This window comes from Aquarana catesbeiana, linkage group LG07 (genome assembly GCF_042186555.1).
Source record: "Aquarana catesbeiana isolate 2022-GZ linkage group LG07, ASM4218655v1, whole genome shotgun sequence".
NCBI classification, from domain to species: Eukaryota; Metazoa; Chordata; class Amphibia; order Anura; family Ranidae; genus Aquarana; species Aquarana catesbeiana.
This window is the reverse complement of record NC_133330.1, coordinates 156720989-156728238: the sequence shown is the minus strand read 5'-3', so window position 1 is coordinate 156728238 and position 7250 is coordinate 156720989.

Below are 7250 nucleotides of genomic sequence, written 5' to 3'. Positions count from 1 at the left end.
CCGTTGGTGGCGCTATCGGTCTCTTGGATCGCAGTACCAGTGTCCATCAGCAGGTGTCTTCCAACACCTAGGACCTGCAGTAAGAGGTCTTTCCTGCTGGTGGCACTGTTGCATCCTCGGGCCGTAGTACCGGCGTCAACCAGCGGGTACACTCTGGCAGTGTGGAGCAAACAGCTCACACTGCGCTCAGCTGTGACATGAGGTCAATTACCACAGCCTTACAAATACCCGGCAAGCCCTCATAGGCTTGCCTTGGTATCTCTCTCTCCCTGCGTTCTGACCTTGCTGCCTGTTTGACCTTGAGCCTGCTATCTGCCTTGTCCTGATCTGATCCAGTCCCTATCCTGAGGTCTTCCTAGTCCTGTCCCTTCTGTTCCTGGCTCCCTTGGATCCCTGCCCTGTACCCCATCCATCCATCCTCTCCTTGTCCTGTTCAGTTCCCGTCCTTACCCATCTGCTGACTTCCCTGTGTATGACCTTGGCTTGGCTTGTTTACGATTACGGTATCTCCATTTACTTATATATATATATTGTTGTTTGTAGTGGGTTGTTGTGTGGGTTTTGCACTGTTTTCCTTTTACTTATCACTTGTTAAACACCATTTCACTTACATGTGTTTCTGGTCTCCTCTGCAGTCCACACAGTCTGGTCAATTAGATACTCTGACACTTACACTGTTGGAAGCCCACTGGACAGGTAAGAAGTTTCATAATACAAAAATATGAATACATACTGTACAAATTGAAGCACTTTTATACATTCTGCAATTAACTATCAAGATAATAGGAGAAAAAAACTTTAAACAGTACCATTTGAAAGTATTCTGGCAGACCCTTTTACTACATGCTTTGGGGAATTCATCCATAAATCTGATCACAAAAGAGGTAGGTATAGTGTGTATGGGTTTGGCAAAGTCAGCAGATAGAGGATTGGTATCGGTTGACTTAGCGGTTGGGGGGGGAGGAAGGGTTCCAAATGATTTTGGGACCCCCAAAAAAAGCCTCTAGCACTCTGCATGAATTTAAGGACACAAATAACATTTGGACACATTTTAGGGGGTGTTTAGGGTAAAGCACTACTATGGAGCTGACAAAATACATGTGACTAGGCTAGGTGTGTATGGGCCCAGGATAGCATGCTGGGGAGGTTAGTGAAGGCAAATATGCATGAAGGACAAAAAAGGAAGTTTAAAAACTTCAAGCATGCATGAGGACAAAGGGGACATTCACAGCATATTACAATCATGGTAATTAAGGAATGATGAAAGAAATACAATACATTAGTGAACATTAAATACATAGAATGTGAGGTTAAAGGAGAAAACTTACCCTAATATAGTCCTTCTGCAGGACCTGAATGATGGCAGAACAGGTCTCTGGAATAATGATCCCCAGAGCCTGGGGGGAGATGCCTGTCGAGAACTTGATGTCCTGCAGACTTCTCCCTGTCGCCAAGTACCACAACGTGGCGACTAGCCTCTGCTCGGGAGTGATGGCTTGCCGCATGCAGGTGTCCTGCTTGGTAATATAATGGGACAGCAAAGCCAACAGACGGTGAAAAACTGGGTCCATCATCTGGAGATAATTCCTGAAATCATCAGGATTATTCTCACGGATCTCCCACAACAAAGGCATATGACAGAATTGTTCACGGTGGAGTAACCAATTCTTGGTCCATGAACTCCTCCCCGCCCTTTTCATGGACTGGGCTTGGGTCAAAGTAAGAACCCCAACACTAAGCCCCTGCACAGCACGAACTCTACGACGAGTACGTACACGCAACATGGCTTCAAAACGGTCGGCTGGTCAGAACGAACTAACAGAACGCTCTGAAAATCAGAAAGGCCTGAGAAGAGCGAGCTGAAAATCAGAAACGAGCGGACAAGAACGCACTGAAAATCAAATACGTACTATAATAATACACACTGAAAAACAAATGCGAACTGACTACACACACTGAAAACCAGATACAAACCCACAAGCACAAACTAAAGAGCAGTAAGGATCGGAAAATCACGAGGCTGAAAAATGCAAATCGTCTCTCACCAAATTTCTACTAACACGAGATTAGCAGAAGGAGCCCAAAGGGTAGTGCACTAGCTATTGAACTTCCCTTTTCTAGTGCCGTCGTACGTGTTTCACGTCAGCGTGTTCTTGATGTTCGGAACTTCCGACAAGGTTTGTGTGACTGTGTGTATGCAAGACAAGTTTGAGCCAACATCCATCGGAAAAAAAAACCATGGATTTTGTTGTCGGAATGTGCGATCGTGTGTACGTGGCATAAGACTTTGGCCAAAAGCAAAGATACAGCAACATCAACCAGGTAAAATATTGTTAAAAGATGGATCATAATAGGCAGGGCATGGAGCTAATCCTCAAACCAGTGTCTGCCTTTTCTGACCTTTATTTAAGCATAGCAGTGTATCCCAAGACTAAATCTAATAGGCATGGAAGAGAGGGTAGTAGTACAAATGACAGGATACGAAGTGGATGGGGAAAAACAGGATCAGTGTCGGTGTCAGGACCCTTGCTTTTTAATATATTTATTAATGCTATAGCGTCTGGGATTAAAAGTACCATTTTAGTCTTTGTAGATGACTTCAAGCTATGCAGTGGAATAACATCTTTACAGGATGTCTCCAACTTACAAGTCGACCTTAATGCACTGTTTAGTTGGGCAACTATGTGGCAGATGAGGTTTAATGTTGATAAGTGTAAACTTATGCACTTGAGGGCTAAGAATATGCATGCATCATACATACTAGGGGCAGTACAATGGGGGGAATCGGTGGTGGAGAAGGATCTGTGTGTTCTGGTAAATCAAGCTTAATAATAGAATGCAATGCCAAGATGCGGTTTCCAAAGCGAGCAAAATCCTTTCTTGTATTAACAGAGATATAGACTCCAAAGAGAGGCCTAATTTTTACCCCTGTACAAATCATGTGTAAATACATCAGTGGTCCATATATTCACTTTAAGGTCATCACAGAGGAAAAGGGGCACGCTTTACGTCTAGAGGAAAAGAGATTTAATCTTCAAATATGGAAAGGTTTTGTTACAGTAAGAGCTTTGAAAATGTGGAATAGACTCCCTCAAGAGCTGGTTCTGTCCAAAAATCCAAGGATTTTTTCTTGTGCAGGAAATGCATATGTTGCAGAACGATAAAAGTGAGCAACAGGGGCATGACCAAAATTACAAAAATTGATAATGAAACCTTTGAAGTAAAGGAATTCATTACATGTAACTCTTCATATGTTGTGTATCTCTTGTGGTGCCCATGTGGATTATTTTACGTGGGACGCACCAAAAGGCTTTTAAAGGTTCGGATTGCAGAACACTTAGCAAATATAAAAAAGGGTTTTAAATATCACAGCGTGTCTCTTCATCTCAAGAAAAAACATAATCAAGACCCAAGTGTACTGCAGTTTTGTGGAATAGATTGGGTGTACTCATCTTGGAGAGGGTCAAACCGGGTGAGGGATTTATCCCAGAGGGAAACCCGGTGGATTTTTTTGCTTGAATGTCTCTTTCCCAGAGGGTTGAATATTGAAGTAGACCTTTATTGTTCTATTAATAATTTTTGATTTTATCAATTTGTCAGGTTATGGATTTGCTCTAGTTTACCTTAATAGGCATTGAGTGTGTGTGTGTGTATATGTATATGTATATATATATATATATATATATATATATATATATATATATATATATATATATATATATAATATATGGGCTGCATCGCACACTTACAGTTTGCTGTCAGCAGACTTACATATGTATACTATTTTAGTAATATAGTAAAACATTTTTTGAAAATTTGGGCAGGATGAGGGGTGGAGATAGATGGATCATTTGGGGTGCTGACCAGTGGAAACTAAGCAATATGACCCTGACTCATCTGCCTGTTGTAATTTTGATGTATAGATAGGATTCTAATTAGAAGTGGTTTTATTATGTATGTTTTCAACCATTCATTTTAGTTTATTTCAGATCACTCCACTTGAGCAGGTTATGTCACACTTAGTGATGATTAGGAAATGAGTGCGGATATAGGATAATATATGGCAGGTTTTGCTGGTTATGCTGGTTTGACATAACAGACGGGGTTATCTATAATAATGTTAACGATTTTTATAAATAGTTGATTTCATATTGTGTGTATGTACCCACTGTATAAAGATGTAATGTCGGTGTATTGCGGGGACATAAGGAGTGCGCTTGCGCAGTTGATTCATTTCTGCCCGTAATTGGCACAAAGTGAATACAAGGATTGATTGCCGTGCCGTACAGCCAATCCCATGATTAAGTCTGTGTGACGAAACATGTCGGGGTGTGGCTGTACGGCAATCATCAACATGCTGTGACGTGATACGCTGCACCAGGAAGTGGAAGCTCGGGTCTAAGGAGTGGGTGAGATTGTTATCAGCTACCGCACACCTTGGGTCCGCTGTGACCGCAATACATTGCTTCAAAACTGCATGGAGGTTCTTTGCTGTGACAGTATTTTGCTTGATTTGAATTTGATTTATGTGAGTGTAATGGTGGAAGATTACGGAATATTTTACTAAACTGGTTTTACAGTATCACACTATTGGAGCACTTCTTTATCATTTACATGTGAAGAGATCCTTGGTTTACACGGCTGGAGTTCGAAGATTACTTTTAACCCCTTTTTTGTGTGGTTTAAGGCGATTAGTGTGTGAGGCAAATTAAGTTGGTGAGTGCGTGTCTTGAGGGGAGTGGAATCACTTGCACAGAGGTGTGGTGGATGAATAGAAGAACAGTGCACTGGAATCACTTCATTGGATTGTTTTTTCCCCGTTGTTTATGGACTTTTTAATACAGAGTATATGTTCACCAAAAGAAAGCCTTTTTTTTTAGCTTTTTATTCACTTGTCACAGGGTGATAAGGATAGTAATATCACTCATTATTGTCTAAAAATTATTAGTGTTTTTCACTTGTCATAAGGTGATATAAACATTTGTAACACAGTTCTTATTTTATTCACTGTTTTTTTTATTGAGATAGATCACTTCTATTTCATTTAGCACTTCTACTTTAAGTGCCACTATTTATTTCACTATTTTGGGTTTGCTAGAATAGAGGATAAAATACTGTTCACATAATTGTTTATTTCAAGTGGCAGCTCTAGGTATCACAGTGTATTTATCCAGGAGCGCAGTGGTAGGACTACAAGTGTGGGCGGGTTGAACTTGTTTTCCATCAGTTTAAAATTTACAGAACATGCCCACAACTTTGAAGATGTGTTTTTTTTTTATTATTGTGAAGCAAACAAAAAATAGGACAAAATAACAGAAAAAGTCAATGTGCATAACTATTCACCCCCCTAAAGTCAATACTTTGTAGAGCCACCTTTTGCGACTATCACAGCTCCAAGTTGCTTTGGATAAGTCTCTATGAGCTTGCCACATCTTACCACTGGGAGTTTTTCCCATTCCACCTTGCAAAACTGCTCCAGCTCCTTCAAGTTGAATGGTTGCGCTTGTAAACAGCAATCTTTAAGGCTGACCACAGATTTTCTATTGGATTGAGGTCTGGGCTTTGTTTCCCCTTAAACCACTCAAGTGTTGCTTTAGCAGTGTGTTTGGGGTCATTGTCTTGCTGGAAGGTGAACCTCCGTCCTAGCCTCAAATCACGCACAGAGTGGTACAGGTTTTGCTCAAGAATATCCCTGTATTTAGCACCATCCATCTTTCCCTCCACCCTGACCGGTTTCCCAGTCCTGACTGCGGAAAAACGTGAGTTTGTGAAAAGGCATGTGGGAGACTTCCAAAATGTATGGAGGAAGGTGCTCTGGTCTGATGAGACTAAAATTTAACTATTTGGCCATCAAAGAAAACGCTATGTCTGGCGCAAACCCAACACATCACATCACCCAAAGAACACCATCCCCACAGCATGATGCTGCCACCACCATGTTTCACTGTGCGGATGGTGTTCTTTGGGTGATGTGATGTGTTGGGTTTGCTCCAGACATAGCGTTTTCTTTGATGGCCAAAAAGTTCATGTCTGGTGTGTGGCTGTCTCTTGGCAGGTTTTCTGTTGTGCCATGTTCTTTTCATTTGGTTATGATGGATTTGATAGTGCTCCTAGGGATCATCAAAGATTTGGATATTTTTTTATAACCTAACCCTGACTTGTACTTCTCAACAACATTGTCCCTTACTTGTTTGGAGAGTTCTTAATGACAGTGTTTGGTTAGTGGTGCCTCTTGCTTAGGTGTTGCAGCCTCTGGGGTCTTTCAAAAAGGTGTGTATATGTAATGACAGATCATGTGACACTTAGATTGCACACAGGTGGACATCATTTCACTAATTATGTGACTTGTGAAGATAATTGGTTGCACCAGAGCTTTTTATGGGCTTCATAAGGGGGTGAATACATACGCACATGCCACTTATTGGTTTTTAATTTCTGAAAAATAGTTTTATGTATATATTTTTCTAATTTTACTTCACCAACTTAGACTATTGTGTTCTGATCCATCACATATAATTCAGATTAAAAAACATTGAACTAAAGGCTGTAATGTAACAAAATAGGTAAAAAGCCAAGGGGGGAGAATACTTTTGCAAGGCACTGTATATATACTGTTCTTTCTGCCCGGAAACTGGAGATTGTCCATGGAAACCAAAAAGTGTCCCTTTACGTGAAAAGTGGTTTTAGACCATCTAGAAAATAGCGATCATAAATTAGTCATCAAACACTGAAAGTGACAACAGCGACAATTCAGCAACTGATTTTTTTATTATTATATTATCATTTGTTATTATTTATAGTTATTTATTATATTATAATTTTATGATTTCGTGTTTCAAACTTTCATACCCGGATGTCTACTAGACTCTTGTTTGGACAGATTTAAGTGAGTTATTCCTAAGAATTACAGGCCTACAATATAAAACGCCAAATTTCCATGTGAAACAATGTCCTGCTTTCAGCATTAAAAATCTGACATCATACCGCCAGGGAGGGTTAACCTTTGCTTCAGCATTTACAGCAGAAGGGGCATTAGTTACTGCTGGTTGTTTCCCTTTTGCCTTCCATTCCCGTACAAGGACAAGTCATATTCGTTCCCTACCTCAGATGGAGAAGCATTGCTTAAACGTCTGGGCTTTATCTCCACTTCACCGCCAGCATCGCCAGGCTCCCACACCTCCTCTACTTCTGGACAATGTCGAGGCGATATCATTAGTTCCCTCTCCAGAGAAGTTTCTCTGTTGCCTTTC